Source organism: Rhincodon typus, chromosome 35, assembly GCF_021869965.1.
Source record: "Rhincodon typus isolate 14 chromosome 35, sRhiTyp1.1, whole genome shotgun sequence".
Lineage (NCBI taxonomy): Eukaryota > Metazoa > Chordata > Chondrichthyes > Orectolobiformes > Rhincodontidae > Rhincodon > Rhincodon typus.
In genome coordinates, this window is record NC_063366.1 from 19,909,719 (window position 1) to 19,928,345 (window position 18,627).

Here is an 18,627-nt window from a genome sequence, read left to right on the forward strand (position 1 = left end):
TCACTCCAGACAGATTGTCAAATCAGTCTTCGTAGCTGTCTTATTCCATGTAGATTTTGAAATAATGTCAAGGTCGGTTGTAAATTAAAATCTGCCCTGAATTTGTAATGCATGGCGTACAAATGCAAATTTTGAGTAGTATTGGGTAAAAGGAAAAATGTATTAGGTTTATGAGATTCTTGGATTTCATTCCGTTTTGGTTCTCTGATTATACGCTTGTTGAAGAATCCCATTTCCTGAATGTTAGCAGGGCCCCTCTCCCCACCTGTGACTGAGACTGACCGCCATCAGTTCACAGCGAACAGGAGGCAGGGAGGCGGGGTGGGAAATGGATGAAATTATGGGATGGATCTGTCAGTGTCCTTTAACCCTGCAGATTGTCAGCGGGGCGGAGTTTATCCCAAATGGCAGAAGGTAAAGATCCTCTCATTGAAAGTGTGGAGATTGGACATGTTGTCTGCATTGTAAAATGACACCTGTCCACCCTCATAGTCCACGAAAACCCCGATCTTCCAGGGATTCACACTCGGGGAAAGGTGGCGGCAAAGTAACCTCTTCCGGTAAACAGATCCGGGTTCGGGAACTGCTCTCTTTTCTCTTCACAGATTCTTAGACCATTCCCAGACTCCACCAGGTCATCTTCCTCCACCCCATATCCCAAAAATGTCTCCCTGAAATGAATCCGTCTGATGCCAGGGATCAAATCTCTCCAGGGAGTCAGGGAGCGGCTGTTCTGTGTCTCCGAGTCTCACACGGGTCCGGTCCTCAGACAGGATGAGCCGGGGATTCGCTGTGTTCGGATCCAGAGTCAGAGAGGCTGGAGCTGGGAGAGAGATCAAATAACACCGTCTGTGTGAGGTGGAAAGTTAAATTAACAGCAAGCTATTTAGAGAGAGAGAGAGAGACAGGCAGGGAGGGGGGGGGGGGACAATTTTGAGGAGGAAAGAGTGGGAGAGAGTGATAGTACGGTCGCGGAGGAGACTGGAGGAGGAGAGAGGCATAGGAGAGTGTTGCCATTGGGTCAGGGTTGGAAATGGAGGGGATCGCCGGGGGAGGGTGGTGTGGAAGGCATTAGTTGTGAGCAAGGGAAGGAGAGGAACGTAATGTGGAAGGGGGTTGGGAGAGCAGATTGTGAGGGGAAAAAGAATAGGAAGATTTAGATTCAAGTTTTATTGTGACGTGTGCTCAAGTACAGGGTTACAAGAGTGCAGTGAAAGGTGTATAGCGTGGCCACATACGGGGCCATCTAAGGCACAAAGTCTTAATTGGAGAAATAGAGAAAGAAAGAAAGAAGTTTTAAAAAAAGTTTAGCACCACAGTCTTCTTAGCATAAAAAGTAGAAAAAGAAAGTTGCAATATCAAACACTACAGTCCTTTCTTGAGCCACGGGCCTGCAGATACTTCAACTTGGGCTTCCCCAAGAGGGCTGGCTCTCCCCCACACTGGGCTAAGACTCACCTGGCACTCCAAGCCTAGCTGATGCCTCATTGCTGACAACCATCACTCACAGGCGACCACCGCTGCTGCAATCCTTTGCTGCTGCCCTCTCATCGCTGACTGTCACTGTCACCATCCTTCGTTGCCAATTGCTGCTAGCTGCTGCAGCCATAAGGGCCAACACTGAATCCCAGATGCTGCCTCATGGCTCCAGTTTTATGAATGCTCAAGGTCCGCACTCAAGATCTGCTGCTGACACCATCTGCACTCAGAATGTAAGTACAGAAAGCATTAGATAGAAAAAAAAAACAAGAAAAGAGAAAAAGAAGAATAGAAAAGCAGTTCGAGTGGACAAGATCCACTTCAGGAGCCCTACACTGCTGCCATCTTGCATTTAGCAAGAAGGAAGGGTGGAAAGTGGTTGGTGCAGAATGGGTGGTGGAGAGCAAGACAGAAGCACAGAGGTGAATGTGCAGGTAACAGGCAGGGGTTGAGTGGAGAATGAGTTTCAGGGAATAGCAATCAGAATGGAAAGATTAGCTGGAGAGTGAGTGAGGGGGGGTTAATTTGGTGGTTGAACGAGTGTCGTTTCAGACAGGGAGTAAAAAGCTTTGAGAAGAGAGAGGTGGATGGGGTGTGAGGTAGCAGGAGAGAGGGAGAGTATATGAGGGTGAGATAGGTAGTGCGATGGAGGATTGGTAAAGGATGGGGACAGTGTTGGTTGGAATAGGAAAGTGAACAATTGGAGAAAGGGGCATGCAGGGAGAATGGGGTGGGGAAAGGAAACAAGGAGTGAAGGCAGGGGATCAGTGCTGGGGCAGTAGATTTTAAGAGTGTGGGTGAACAAAGTGTTTAGGAGAGGTAGAATGATATGGAGAAGGTACTTGAACAATGATTTGGAAGGAATCAAGTGTGAGGGAAGATTGGGGGCTGGACAATGTGAGGGATGAAGTAAATGGTGAGTAGGAGGGGGAATGAGTGGGCATGGACATTGCTGTGGGATCTGGGAGGACAGGAGAGTGAGTGCAAGGGTGGTAAGGGTTGAGTGAGTATTGATGTGAGGAAGAGGGTGATAGGAGAATGAACTTGAGGGAGAGTGATATGTTGGGGAAGTTCAGCTGGAATGGACAGTGAACAGGAGTGAAGAGGGAGCTGATTTTGAGAGAAGAGTGATCAGGAGGGGTAGAGTTCGATGAAGTGAGGGATCAGTGTTTTGGTGGGTGGCAATGAGCTATATTGAAGAGTAACGTGGAGGGTAGAATGGAAAGACAAAGGGGGAGGAGGAGAGAGAGTGAAATACAAGGGACAGGGATGGGGAGGGATTGTGAGGAAGAGGAAGGTGTACAGAGAGTAATATACAGAAGTTGATAGTGAACTGGAGGTGTTCTGTATGACAGTTTCAAAAAAAAAGTTAGCAAAAACAGATGTAGGCCTTTGAAAGCCTGAAACGATGAATAAGGAGATGACAGAACAATTGAACAAATACTTTAAGACTGTATTTATAACAAACAAAAACTCAAACTTCTGGGAAATGCTAGGTAAGCAAAGGTTTTGTGGGAAGTAGGGACTGATGAATCATAGTATGAGTTTTAAAAAAGAAGTGCTGGTAAAATTTATGGGACACAAAAGCACTCTCATATGAATGTAGGAAATAAGAACAAATGTAAAATTTTGGGATGTTAAGCCTGCTCCACTATTTGGTAAGACAATGGCTGATCCTAACATCAGCCATGTAGAAAATGCAAGCGTCTGTCATAAAAAACAAAACATTTGGAAATCATTTACAGGATAAGTTAAAGTGGGTTTATAAAATGAAATTCATATTGAAAATAAATAATGGAAACTAATCTAGTATGAGGAGTGAGCTCACTTTGGAAAGCTGGAGAACGTTACTTAAAGGGATGAAGATGGTTTGGCTGTGTGAACTTTTAATGAGCGCGAGTACTGGAAACAGTTATTCATTCTTGTCTGGCACAAAAGTAACGTGGGCATAGTGGTCCACTCATTGCTAGTAACTAGCTGTCATGACCAGCTTTTGGTGCCCACTTGCTGACACCATAGTCCTGTTTGTCTTTTTGTATATGTAACCCTGTATAACATATACCAAAAAGAATTAGGTTGTGAGACAGATGTCTTGAAGTGTATTTTGAAAAAGTGTCCACAAGGCAGTGCTATCACAGACTTACACACATCATCTATGTTCTGTGTTTACTGATGTTACTGTACATTACATACGTAGAGATGACTGGCTGAAGATACTAAACTAGCTCCATTACAATGAGAGTGACTGCACATGAGGCAGGTACTCTTGGACTGAAATGCCACATTTGTGGTGTCATGTAACTGTCTTAAAGGTACAGACCTATCAGAATCTATAACATGACACAATAAGAGGAGTACAACAAGGGCAGAGGAATCAAAGTGTTTGGAGAAGTGATGGGAAGTGGATGATTGGGAATGAAGCAGAGGGAATAGGATTGTGTGAATGGCTGAGAGTATGAGTAAGGATAAATGGGATTGCAAATTAATGTGGAGGGAAGTTGTAGGAACATTGGAGAGTCAGTTGGAGAGACAGTGATGGGAGGAAAATCTAAACAGTGAGATGGAGGGATAAGTGAAGGAGAGGGAGGGTGAGGGTAAGGGGGAGTGGTGAAACAGAGGAATGAGGAATTGAGGGGAAGGGGAGTGTGAAGAGTAGGAGAGAATGAGAGAGGAACAGAGACTGAGAGACACGACTGTGGGAGAAGCAAGAGTGAGTAGATGATTCGGGAGATTTGGAAGGTTGTGAAGGTGGCGAGAGACGGGGAGGAGAGTTCAAAATGTGATTGAGGATGAGTAATAGTGGTGAGTGATAGAGATAGGCATGCATTGGGACGTGGGGAGGTTGAAGAGTATGCGGATTTTGGGGAGGAAGTGTGAGGGGAACTAATCATGCAGAATTTTCTGGGACTGCAGCAAATTTTAGAATTTCTTCATTAGAGAGGTCCAGACCGCCCTACGATGTGTTTTGTCTCTGATTGCTGGTGCGTTGACGGGGCCCATCTCTGTGCTCAGGTGCAGCACATTCCTGCCCTCAAAAGTCTGGTGGCTGGAGCTGATAGGCAGCAGCATCAGGACTGTGCCCCCTCATCCATTCTCATTCTTCTACTTCTTCCCAATTCTCACAGGTTCATCTACACCCAGCTCACATAGTTTCACCATTGCCCCCCCTTGTGGAAATGTCCTTTGTCCTTTCAACCAGAGTTGGTCACTCTGCGGGAAGACAGCAGAAAGAAGGGGAGGGAATGGGAGAATTGCTGAAAGGGGGCAAGAGTGGGAGACAGACAGAGAGAGAGCATTGAAAGGAGAGGGAAGTTGGAAGCACAAAGAGTGAGGGGGTAGAAGTGAGAAATGGAGGAGAGGAGAGCAGAAGGGTTGATATGGGAGGAGATTGAGCGGAAGCGAGAGTGAAACAGAAGGAGTGAGCGAAAAGGTGAAGGGGTGAGAAGTATGTGAGAGGGGAGAGATTGTCCACAAAGTGATGGAATGAAAGCAGGATTGGGAGAGTGGAAATGGTGAATGAAGATGTGCAAGGGAGATTTAGCGAAACAGGGAGAGAGATAAAGAATAGGTGAGAGAATGAGTGACTAGGAGTGTGAAGGGAAGAGGGGGAAATACTTTTATTTATTCATAGGATGAGGGTGTTGTTGGCTAAGCCAGCATTTATTGCCCATCCCTAATTGCCCAGAGACAGTTAAGAGTCAACCACATTCCTATGGGTCTGAGACATGTATGCCAGACTGGGTAAGGATGGCTGTTTCCTTCCCTAAAAGACATCAATGAACCAGATGGTTTTTTTCTGACAATTGACAATGGATTCATGGTCATCATTATACTCTTCATTCCAAATGTTTTTTAATTGAATTCAAATTCCACCATTTTTTATGTTGGGATTTGAAACTGGGTGCCCAGAACATTACTTGTGTCACTGAATTAATGCCACTAGGCCTGCTGAATGGGGAATGTTGCCTGGCATAGAGCATCTTAGAAATGAAGAGAGGCTGAAAAGGCTCTGGTTTTTGCGGAGCAGAGAGGTTGAACGGCGACCTGATCAAGTCATATAAATTAGGATGTGCATGGACAGGGCAGAGAGAAAACAGCTGCTCCCCTTAGCTGAAGGCTCAATAATAAGAGAGCACACTTTTATAGTGAAAGCAGGAGGTTTAGTTGAGACTTGAGAAAAATCAATTCACCTAGAAAGTGACAGGGGTCTGGAATGAACTCAGTAGGAACTGCTGATGCTGGAGAATCTATCATGGATGATCATCAAGCTCAATACTCTCATCCTGCCCTTTCCCATATCCCTTGATATCTACAAGAAATATATCTACCTTCTTAAAACCATAAGATATAGGAGCAAAATTAGGCCATTTGGCCCATTGAGTCTGTTCCACCAATTAGTCGTGGCTGATGTGTCTCTCAGCTCCGTTCTTTTGCCTTCTCCATGTAACCCTTGATTCCCCTTACCAATTACAAACCTACTTATTTCTGTCTTAAATATACTCAATGATTTGGTCTCCACAGCCGACTATGGCAATGAGTTCTGGGTGAAGAAATTTCTTCTCAATGTTCAGGAAAGAAGAGGATACTTTGGTTGAGAAAACATTCCATGTCCTGGAATAGTCATTTAATGATGGGTTCACTGTGTTAGCAAACCAGTTGGCTGAGTTAGGACCCCTGCAGTTTTGGGAGAGGGACTTGGAGCTGAATCCTGAGGTGTTTACTCGGCCTGGTCCTATCAATCTCCTCTGCTTTAAAGGAAAAAAAAAGTGTATCCATCCTGTCTTTATAGCAAGAGAATACATAGAGAACAGTAGGACCTTGGGAAGCACTGAGTATCAGAGAGACCTTGGTGTGCATGTCCAAGTTTCAAGTTTCAGACTGGTAGATAATGTGATTAAGAAAGCATATTGTATAGTTGCCTTTATTAGCTTAAGCATAAAGTTTAAGAGCAGAGAGGTGATGCTGGAAGCGTGTGAAAAGTTGGCTAGGCCACAGCTAGGTTATTATGTGCAGTTCTGGAATCCACAATATAGGTGGGATGTGTTTGCACTAGAGAGGTTGCAGAGGAGATTTACCAAGATGTTGCCTGGGCTGGAGTGTTTTAGCAATGAAGAGAGACTGGATAGTCTCTTTTTCTTCTTCAGACCGAGGGGATTGATAGGGAGCATGATTGAAATGCATAAAATTACGAAGGGCATAAATAGGGTAGATAGAAAGAAATATTCCCCTAGATGGAGGGCTCAATGGCCGGGGTCATAGATTTAAGGTGGGGGCTAGCTGACTCCTATAGGGCACCTTATCAAAAGCTTTGCTGCAGTCTAAGTCAATAACATTAAAAGTATTGGCTTCATCTAAAAACGTAGTCATGTCTTTGCAAAGTTCAGTAAAGTTGGTCAGGCATGACTCCCCTTAACAAAACCATGTTGACTGTTCTTGATTAATCCCTGTCTCTTCAAATGCAGATTAATTCTGTCCCTCAGAAATGCTTCCAATAATTTCCGCACCACTGAGGTCTGTAAGTTTTTAGTTTATTCCTTGCTCCCTTTTTGAATAATACTATCTCATGTTAGAATGCAACAAGTGGAATACAAGGGCAGCAGAAACAGAGTTTTAGGAATGATGGAGAGGGGGAGAATTGGAGAGTGAAACAGGGGATGGGTTTGTGAATGAGCAAGAGGGGGAGTAATGAAGAAATGGGCCAGAGAATAAAGTTAATAGAAGATGTAGCAGGATTGGAGAGTCAAGTGGAGATAAAGGAGGAGAGATTAGAGAGTGGGTGGGGGTGGGGTGAGTGTGGAGAAAGAGGAGAAGGGGTGACTGAGACAGAGGAAGAGTGAGGGAGAGTGGAATGTAAAGCAGAGGGAGAGTAAGGGATGAAGGTTCGGAAAGGTGAATGAATGATGGGATGTGGAAATGAAGGATTGAGAGGGAGTGGAGATTGAAGCGCAGGAGAGAGAGAGAAAGGCATGGAAGTGCGAGTGTGGGGACAGAGAAGGAGAGACATGGGTGAGAGGGAAGCAAGAGTGAGTACGATGAGTGGAGAGATTGGGGAGAAAGTGAGGAGGAGAGTTTAAGACAAGATGAGAGGATGACACGCAGCGTTGAACAATGGAGTGGCAGGGCAAGGGGGAGGTCAGAAGATCGAGGTGTTACGTAGTTTTTGGGAGGAGGTATGAGGGAACATCAACTGTGTTGGGGGTGTCCTGTAATTTGGGATTTAGTTCTTGGTGCTGGTTCAGACCTTCCCAGGATGTGGGTTTGTCCCTGATTGCTGGGGTGTAGATGGGGCCTGTCTCTGTGCTTGGGTGTAGCAGGTTCCTGGCCTCAGGAGCTGGCAGGAGGCAGCATCAGGACCACGGGTGGTCTTGTGGCTATGTCCCCCTCAACCATTGTCGCACTTTTGCTCCCTCTCCCATTGTTTGCAGGTCTTCCCACACTTACTCCCCGCTCACACAGTTTCACTATTGTCCTTCACAAGGAAATATCCCTTAGTTATATTCATCAGAGTTGGCCACCCTGAAGGGAGGCAGCAACAGAAAGGGGAGGAGGATGGGAGAATGGTAGAAGGGAGAATCAGGAGTGTGAGATAGTCGGAGAGTGTAGAAAGCAGAGGGAAATAAATGGGGAATGAGATTCTATAGACAAGAATGCAAGAGGCTAGAGGAGCAAGAAGTGTTAATTGGTGAGGTGGAGGGGAATGAAATCAGGCCACCAGAGAAAGGCACAGGAGAAAGCGAGATAACAGAAGGATAGGGAGAGCAGGCAATTAAGTGGGAAGGGGGGAAAAGAGAGTGAATGAATTGGACAGATGAGAGAAATATGTGAGAGTGTATTCATAGGGAGGGATTGTGCAAGATGTGCTGGAGTGAAAATAGGAAAGGGAGTGTGTTGAGATAATGAGAAGGAAGGGGAGAGGGAAAATTTGTGAAAGGTTGGAGGTCTTTGCAGGGTTGCTGCAGACTTGAAGGGCCAAGTGGCTTCCTTCTGCACTGTAGTGAAAATAAAATTTGCTTTTTGGTTTCTTACAGAGAATGCAGAGGATGTGGGCTGTGGAATTATTAGGGATAAAGAAAGGGAGTTCGGAATTTTGTAGGGGAGAAGGATTGGGAGGAAGAAAGAATGCGGGGCAGAGCAAATATTGAATATTTCTTCTTTAAACAGAAGGTAAAACTTTATTTTATAAACTGGAGACTTGATGTACTGGGGTCTCAATGATCTTCCATTGAATGGTTCATGAATTGTACAAGCCCCATTCACAACAAAAGAATGTAGAATGGTTTGACTACTGGTGCAAGTAGTCATAGATTCATATATTCACGCAGTGGAGAAAATACTATTCAAACCATTGAGTCTGCACCAACATAACACCACTAGATGTGCACTAATACCAATTGCACTTGTTCCATATCCTTGAGTATCATGGGGTTACATGGTGGGAGTAGGTGGTGGACAGATCATTGTGGCTACAGTCTGATGAATTGCAGAACAGTCTAAAGGTACTGAAAAGCCTACCGCTGCTCCTTGTTGTTTCTGTTATTTTTACGTTCTTGTGTCTCATAGGGTCCACTGGGAATCCCATCAGCAACAGTATACGATATTTGTTAACTTGGTGCCCTGCCCATCATTGATCCAACAATTAACGTATTTGAAGCATGTGACTTCATCACCTTGACAACCCTGTTTCTCTGACCATGGTGTACACAAGTTGGTTTGCTTATTTCTGACATTACAGCGGGAATAGTTCTCAAAAACACTTCACTGGTTCAGAAGCTCTTTGCCACGATGTAGGCACTTAGGCAGCATTTAACTCAAAGGTGTATTTTTTTCCTACTCTCTTTTGTGATTATTTATCAGTGACTAGGAAGTGAGTTTATCAGTCTCACTGCTTCTCATTGCTCCCTCATTTTTCTTCTCTCCTGCCATCCATATTCCTGCCTGTACCACCTCAACAGCTTCCGTCCGTTTACCCAGAAATAATGGCAGACTATGTGTCATCTTCCTCGAGATGCGCGGCACGTTGCCACACTCCATTCCAAATATGTGGGGAACTGTGTAGATTGGAAACCCGACCATTCAATTGAATTGTGTTTAATACATGGAGAAGTCAGTGATTTCACTGCTTGATCAATGGGATCAGTCGATATATGAGCCTCACTTCGTCCCAGCTGTGTTATCATCATCCATGATGAAAATTTGAATATCTCCATATTGCTGGATAATGTATGACTATGTTCAATCATTGGAAGTTTACCTCTCTACTGTTTTGAACCGTGAACACTTCAATGAGATTATCACAATCCATCTGAAAATTAATGGGTTTTGTCTGGGTGAATGGCATCTAACATTTCTCTCCATGCTGTGTAATGTAAAGGACCTTTGAACTTTCTGATATTAAGGAAGAATTCTGCTACTGAGGGGGTTTTATCTTCAGTACTAATCCTGTAATAATTAAACAGTTGAAGTGACAAATTCCACTTTGTTAGAGTATTTCAGAAATAGTCAAGCTTTCAGCAGTTTTTGTGTTTAAGCAAATGATGTTGAAAGTGAAATTTAATCTTGGTTTTATAACACAGCAAAATGCAAAGGCAAAGATTAGAAACATGTCATGATAACAGATTAGTTACTAAAACATCACACACTACAACAGATAAAAATAAAATCACTTGTGCAGTTGTTGTATTGTAAACAGAGCCTGTGGAACAAAGACAATAACTGAAATCATCTTGTTATGGACCAAACCCAAACCCCCTCAAAATATATTGAGAAAATAGCCCACACTCTGATTTTTTTCATGTTCTTAAAGGCAAGTGTAAGGTGTTGTGTTCTGGATGCAATTCAGTTTGTCAAACTACTAGACTTGAAACAAAACACTCCTTGTATGTTAACTATAGTGTAAAAATAGACAATAGAAAGCAGAAATGGAATAACCTAACTCTATTGAAAAACTTAAGAGAATAATAGGTTACTTAACCACTAAACAGCAAATGTTCCAACAAAGTAACATCCCACAAACACAACCTTGGCAAAGGCAAATTCAGTAAAATTGATGGTATTAAAATGCAATTCCGGGAGCAGGAAGAGAACCCTAGCATTTAACTATAGCAGAAAGAGGAATAACAGCTTCCACATCCAGTTAGAAGGCTGTAGCAACTGCTGAAAGCTAGGACTAAAATCCTGCTTTTATGGGAGTGTGACCCCACCCCTTCACGCTGCTTCTCTTGTTCCAATTTTTTAAAAAAAAAACAAAGCGAGATGAGTTCAGAGCAGATAGCTGAGCTCCAAGTTTACAACACTTGCTTTGAGCGTCCTTGAGCGCTGGATTGTTCCTCGACTGGGAGGAAACATTCCTATCTGGCAATTTTTGTGCAGTGTCCATTCATCAATTGTCATAGAGTCTGCACATTTTCGCCAATATTCCATGCCTCGGGGCATCCTTGCCTGCAGAGTATTAGATAGATATTATTGGCTGAGTCATATGAGTATCTGCCATGTACGTGGTGGGTAGTGTTCCCATGTGTGATGGTAGTACACATGTCGATGATCTGACATGCCTTGCAGAGGTTGCCATGGCAGGGTTGTGTGGTTGATCTATTCTTGAAGGCTGGCTAGTTTGCCGTGAATGATGGTCTGTTTAAGGTTTAGTGGTTGTTTGAAGGTCAGAGGTGGATGTGTAGGGATGATCTTGGCAAGATGCCCATTGGGCCCATAGTGTCTGCACCAATTCTCTGAAGAGCACTGATAGTAATCTTCCACAAATTCTTAGATTCTAGAAAAACCCTGGAGGATAAACAAATTGCCAGTGTAACGCCTTTATTTAAAACAGGAAGGGGACAAAAACAGCCAAATATGCCCATGACACCAGTTACCATGACATCAGTTATTCCAAAATTGTTAGTTTATTACGTCCTTGATAATGTCAGAACATTCAAAAATACTAATAACATCATTGTGGTATCATGAAAGGATAATCTTGCCTGACAAAATTCGTTGAGGCGGACACAAACAGGATAGATAAAGGTGAAGCAGACGAGGCAATATTCTTGGATTTACAAGGTGATGTTTGACAGGGTACCATACATTAGGCTACTAAATAAACCCATAGTTTTGGAGGCAGTGTATCAGCATGGTTAGAGGATTTGCTAAATAATAGAAGACTGAGAATTGAGGAGAGACAGCATTTTCAGAATGGTGATCTGTAACTAGTTGTGTGCCACAGGGACTGGTGCTGGTACCAAATTTATTTACAATACACATTAATGGCATGGATGAGAATAGTGAATGTACTGTAGCCACGTTTGCACATGACACAAAAATAGGTGGGAAGGCAGTTGCTGAGGATGACACAGTGTCTACAGGGGGACGTAGATTTGTTAAGTGAATGAGCAAGAAGTACTCAGTTGGCCACTGAATCTAACATCAGTAGTTCAAAACCTGTGGAGATATTTCTGAAGGAAAAAATATAATTGCCATTTAGACAGGCAAGGTTTGATTGTGGGTAGTCAGCATGGCTTTATCAGAAGGAGGACATGCCAAACAAATCTTTCTGAATTTTTCAAGGAGGTGACCAATTGTGTTGATGATGCCAGTGCATTTGTGTAGTTTATATGGATTTAGTAAGGCCTTTGACAAGGTTTCACATAGGAGACTGATACAGAAGCTAAAAGCACATGGGATCCAGGGTAGCTTGACATGTTGGAATGAAAATTGGCTTAGTGACAGGAGACAGAGTGTGATGATAGAAGACTAGTTATATGACAGAAGCCTGGTGTCCAGAGGTTACAACCATCAGTGCTTGGTCCCTTGGTTGTTTGTGATATATATACACATTGTAGATGAGAATGTGGGGGCAAGTTACACAAGTTGTGGATAGCATGAAGATTGGTCAGCTGTTTGACAGTGAGGTTTTAAGTTACAGAAGGACACAGGTGGATTTGACAGATGGACAGATAAGTGAAACAGGAGGATGTTACCTCTGCTCACATCAGGACCTGACCAAATTTGCACTGAGTGCTGTATCAGAGTGAATTATAGTAACATTTCTAGGCAATCATCAGTACATTTAATCTGTCCAGAGACTCATAACATAAGTCAGGTGAATTTGGAATGAATGGAATACAGAGTGTGGGGTAATACCAAATAAAACAAAAAAATGTGGGTTAACGTTTTGGGTTGGGGACTTTTCCTCAGTTCTGACGAAGAGTCACTCCACCCAAAACTTTAATGCTGATTTCTCTCCACTGATGCTGCCAGACCTGCTGAGCTTTACCAGTGATTTCTGTTTTTGCTTCTGATTTACAGCATCTACAGTTCTCTTGGTTTTAAAAACCAAAGATGCGTTGAGTTCATGATTCAGTTCGTTGAATTCAGTTAAGATATTAATGGAGATTTGATGACCACAACCTCCATTCCTCTGGTTGTCTGACTATTTTTATTGAAGCATCCCATTTCAAGTGGTTTCATGATCATGCAACACTTCCAACACAATAGTTTTAAATGTTGCATTGGAGTTATAAGTCGGAACGGATTCTTGTACTGTATGTTTTAATAATAATTTGAATAATAGAGGTTGTGATTTTAAGATGGTTTCACTCACGTATAAAGTGATAAGACAGACCAATAAACCAGAGATAAAATGATAATTGTGACTCCAATAATATTGTGGTGTAAAATAACTGGATTGTTTATCTGTGGTTAACCATTACCTGTTTGTGACATACACAACCGATCAGTTCATCGTATTCACGACAGTTTGTCAAATTAGTCTTTGCAGCAGTCTCACCCCATATAGATGTTTAAATAATCAGTTTCAATGTGAACTAAAATCTGGATTAACACACAATTTTCCTTCCCTCTCAGTTTTATTTCAGAGTACCAGCATGTGTGACATTCTGGGCAATAAGCTGATTTACATAAGACCGACAAACTGAACTGGATGTGATTGTGCAAAGATGTTACTTTAATGAACCATGGCAAAAACCGAAAGCTTTAACATGATGTCAAAAGCAAGATATTGATATGAACAGAAAATGATCAAAACACTCAGGACAGGCAGCATTCTGTCTTGCAATGATTTGCTGTCACTTTGGAAGGACTCCCTGACCCTACAGTGAAACGATTTGGTGTCCCGCCGGAAAGACTCCACTGAGCGCAGTCTGACAACCACTGACCGATTAATCTCCAACGCTATCATGTAGCGCCACCTGCCGCCTGTGGAAAAACATCACAGGCAGGAAGGTCCCCGGGTTCCTGCAGTTGACAGCTCATTCTATCCCGTAGGTCCCTGTCTACAATTGAGCTTCTGTTTGTTTCTTCTCTTCCTGTCCTGTATCCCCAGACCTATGGAGATCCTTGCTGAGCTTTCATTTCTGTGCAGCAAAGATCGTGAGTGCAGATGGCTGTGTTTGGAATATCTATTGGCTGAAGGAGAAGCTGCAGCAGGAGGGGACTACAATGCCATAGGTAGAACTAAGAAAAACGGCCTACATGTCCAGTCTGACGAGCTAGAAAGCCAAACCTCGAAGGTAATGATCTCTGATTATTACCTGAACGACTTGCAATTTGGCATTTGGTACACAAGGTTGGAGAGATGAATGAGTGGCTGAAAAACTGGTGCAGGAGAAGTGGGTTCTGGTGCATGGAAGACTGACACCAACACTGGGGAAAGTGGAGTCTGTAGAGTTGTAGAGATGTACAGCACGGAAACAGACCCTTCAGTCTAACTTGTCCATACCGACCAGATATCCTAAATTAATCTAGTCCCAACTGCCAACATTTGGCCCATATCCCTCTGAACTCTTCCTATTCCTGTACCCATCCAGGTGCCTTTTAAACATTGTAATTGTACCAGTCTCCACCACCTCCTCTGGCAGCTCATTCTATATACGTACAACCTTCTGCCTGAAAACATGGCCATTGAGGTCCCTTTTCAATCTTTCCCCTTTCAACTTAAACCTATGCCCTCTAGTTTGGGAATCTCCTATCCTGCGGAAAAGGTCTTGGCTAATTACCCTATCCCTCATGATTTTATAAACTTCTTCAGTCTTTGACGCTCTGGGGAAAACAGCCCCAGCCAATAACAGCCTCTCCCTATGGGCCAAACCCTCCAATCCCGGCAATATCCTTTTAAATCTTTTCTGAACCGTTTCAAGTTTCATGACATCTTTCCTATAGCAGGGAGACCAGAACTGAACACAGTTTTCCTGAGATGGTCTATACCTGAACTGTACAGGAGTTGATGTTCTTGCAAATTGCATAACTAGGGAAGTCAAACAGGTTTTCAAGTAAATACTGTGGGCAAGGTCCTTTGGGAAGGTGTGATGAATCAAGGAGCAAGGAAATTGCAATAGAGGAAGGCAATAATGTGGGAAATGATAAACAGAAAATGATAGGAATGGAAAATGCAGATCTAAAAAAATCAACAGATACCACAAGAGATCACAAAAGTACTAAAAGGCCAAAAGCTAAGGTATTGTATTTGAACACATGAAGCTTTGAAATAGTTGAGTTAGTAGTACAAATTGACATAAATGAGTATGACATGGTGTCCTGCGGCCACATCTCAGTTATGGTTGACCAACATTGGTACCTGAATATTGAAGGGTATGTGTCATTTAAGAAGGACAGGTAGTCAAATAAGAGAGGAGAAGTGGCTCTGTTAGTGAAGGATGATATTAGCACAATAAAGAGGAATGGCCTTAATTCAAGAAACCAGGATATCAAAGTAGTTTGGGTGGAAATAATGAACGTTAAAGTCAAGAGGCTACTTATGGAACTTGTGTACAGATCTCCTAACATTAAGGATATGGTCAGATAGGGTACTGTGGAAGAAATAATGGGAGTCTGTCAAAAGAGTCCAGCAATTATTAAGGGGGATTTTAACCTATATATAGACTGAAAAAAAAAGGGAAATAAACGTCCAGAGGAAGAATTCAATGAATGTTTTCAGGACAATTTCTTCAACCAGCATATTATGGCACCAACCAGAGAGCTGGCTATACTAGACCTGGTTTTGACCAATGAGATATGATTATTTACTGACCAGATAGTGAAAGTGCCCTGGGTAGTAGCAACCACAATATAATTAAACTTTACATACTAAGTGAGAGAAGTGGGGGTTCAAGAGTACTATTTTGTATTTGAAGATGGGCAATTATGCGTATGTACAAGCAGATCTAGCAAAAATGAACTGGCAGTTTAGGTTAAGGGATAGATCAATAAAGATGCAGTGACAAACACTTAAGAGGATATTCTAGAAATTACGGAATATATACATTCCAACAAAAATGAGAAATTCTAAAGAACAGACTGGCCATCTGGTTAACTGAAATAAAATGTCAAATATGGTTTCCAACTCAAAGAAAGGACATATAATGCTGCAAAGGTAGGGGGAAGCTCAGAAGTTTGGATGAATATAAAAAGGCAGAGAATAAGTGCGTGCTGATATAAGACAGGAGGAAACATTTTTTTTTCTCTGAGTCTTGTGAGTCTTTGCAATCCCCAGTCTGAAAAGGCACTGGATGCAGAATTTTTAAATATTTATAAGGCAAAGGTAGATTCTTATTTACCAAAGAGATAAAATATTATTAGAATGCAGAGTTGAACTGGGAATCAGTTCAGCCACAATTTTCTGAAATGGTCCAGCAGGCTTCAAGGACTGAGTGGCCTGCTCTTGTTTCTTGTTGTGTAAACGTAAGTTCCCAATACCTATGCAAGGTTTATTCCCGGAATATTAACCTGGTGTCTCTCTCCACCTGTGAATAAAACCAAGCCCCATCAGTTTACAGCTGGCAGGAGGCAGGGGGATGAGGTGAAATTATGGGATGGATCTGTCTGTGCCCTTTAATCCTGCAGATTGTCAGCGGGGCGGAACTTTTCCGGTCATCACTTAATCCTGGGTAGAAGATGGGAAAGATCTTCTCAGGGAAAGTGTGGGTAAAAGTGTGGAGATGGGACATGTCCACATTGTAAAGTAACACATGCCCACCCTCATAGTCCAGGAAAATCCCAATCTTCCGAGGATTCACTGTCCGAGTGAGGGTCATACGTCTCGGAGGGGTGGCCGCTAAATAACCTCTTCTGGGAAACAGCCATACAGCCCAGGATCCAATCTCTGCTTCCAGTTCTATTTGCTTTTACCTCTCCACAGATTCTCGGGCCATTCCCAGACCCATTCTATCTTGTCTCTCCACGATATATACTATAAAGGACCGGTAAACTTGTTGATAGACGGGACGAATTCTGCTACTGAGAGTTTCTGGAAGTCATCTCTAATGCTATAATCATTAAACAAATGATGTTTAAAATTCCACTTTGTTAGAATACTTCAGAAATGATTTAAATGGCCAATCTATCAAGAGTTTGTTTTGTGTTTGAGTAAATGTAGTTGAAAATGAAATACTAATCTTGAAAATGCAAGGGCAGGGATGGGAAACTCCCAGGTCAAGGACAAGAGGTCATAGACCTGATAACAGATTAGTTACGAAGATATCACATACTGCAGGAGAAGATAAACATTTCCCTGTGCTCTTGCTATAGTATAAACAGAGCTTTGGAACAAAGACAAAGACTGAAAATATCTAAAAGCCTTCATGTCCGACATTATGATATATGGAACAAAAACAGAAAGTTCTGAAGAAATTCAGCATGCCTGCCAGCATTCGCCGAGAGAAAACCAGAGCCAACGCTTCAACTCCAAAGAAATCTGACAAAGAACTCGAAGGGTTCACTCTTTTTTCCCCCGGGTTCACTTTTTTTCCCCTTCAGATGCTGCCAGGCCTGCTACGTTTCGAAAAAAAAACAAGAACTGCAGATGTTGGAGAGGATTGTAGAAGCAATGAGGAAATATCTTCCCTGAGATCTCTGAGTAAACGCTGCTCTTTCTCAGTGAGAATCTGGTGCATTTTAGTGAACTCGGACGTGATATGCTCGCCTGTTCCTACCAAGTGAAATGTGAAATTTCATAAATGTCCCGCGATAAAGGGAACAAAACTAACCGAGATCCCTCTTCACTCTCTGCCCCTTTTTCACAACATCCCCTCCATATGCCTCCATTTCCATTTCTCATCATACACCGACCACTGCTTCTCACACTCTTCTTCCTCCTTAACGCCAATTCCCTCCTTCTTCCCAATTCACCTACATCTCTGCTTGTCACTCCTGTCCGTTCATCTCTGGTCCCGGCCCAAGGTGATGTTTGCTGATGCATCTGGGTAAATTTTAGCAACAGTTCCAGGCAGCCATCACTCCACTTAATCTGACCAGATTCTTTTAAAATCATACAAATGAATTTGGAATGTACAGTATAGAAATACAAGAGTGGGGTGATATCAAATAAAACAAAACAAAACAAAACAAGTTCAATGCTCCTTGAACTTCACCCTTATTCATCAACCTCATTGACTATCAACCTAATCCTTGTACCCTCTTCACTCTCTGCCCCTTTTTCACAACATCCCCTCCATATGCCTCCATTTCCATTTCTCATCATACACCTACCACTGCTTCTCACACTCTTCTTCCTCCTTAACGCCAATTCCCTCCTTCTTCCCAATTCACCTACATTTCTGCTTGTCACTCCTGTCCAGTATTTTCTCACCCTTCTCTTCATCCTCCAGTTCTCTCATTCCCCCTGGCCCCATCCCATCTCTTTCCCTTTCTGCCTCCTCCTCACAGCCACCATTCCAGTCCTCCTCCAGAGGGCAAATGGAAGGTTATGGTCGGTACCTCTAGAGGGAAGGTAAATGGGAGGTTTAATGGAGAATTTGAAAAGCATGAAGGGTTTTGATAGACTAAATAAGGAGAAACTGTCTCCAGTGGTAGAGGGTCACCAATAGAATAACAGCATGTAAGGTAGTTAGAAAAAGAAACAGAGGAGAGTGTAGGGGATTTTCATACAGCCAGTTATGATCTACAATGTACAGCCTCCCAGTGTGGGGAGGGAAAAATACGATAATAACTTTTTAAAGTGATGGTGAACACTTTAATGTAAAGGATATTCCAAAGTAGAGTGTGGTACTTAAGGTTGAGGGGTGGAGGAAATCAGTGGGAAAAGCGCTGTACAGGGACCAGTTGAATAGCCTACTAAGGCACCTCTGTAGCCACAAAGTACCTAATGACAAACTTCTGTTCCATCTGATTTTAGGGTGTTGT

At 42.8% G+C, this 18,627-nt stretch overlaps 1 long non-coding RNA gene across 1 annotated transcript; it reads left to right on the forward strand.

Annotated features, from left to right (window-relative positions):
- Positions 1-938: 938 nt before the first annotated feature.
- On the forward strand, positions 939-14,073 carry LOC125486961. The gene is made up of 3 exons (XR_007265530.1): positions 939-1,712; positions 8,508-8,643; positions 13,336-14,073. It is a non-coding gene; the product is annotated as an uncharacterized LOC125486961 (long non-coding RNA).
- The last annotated feature ends 4,554 nt before the right edge of the window (positions 14,074-18,627 follow it).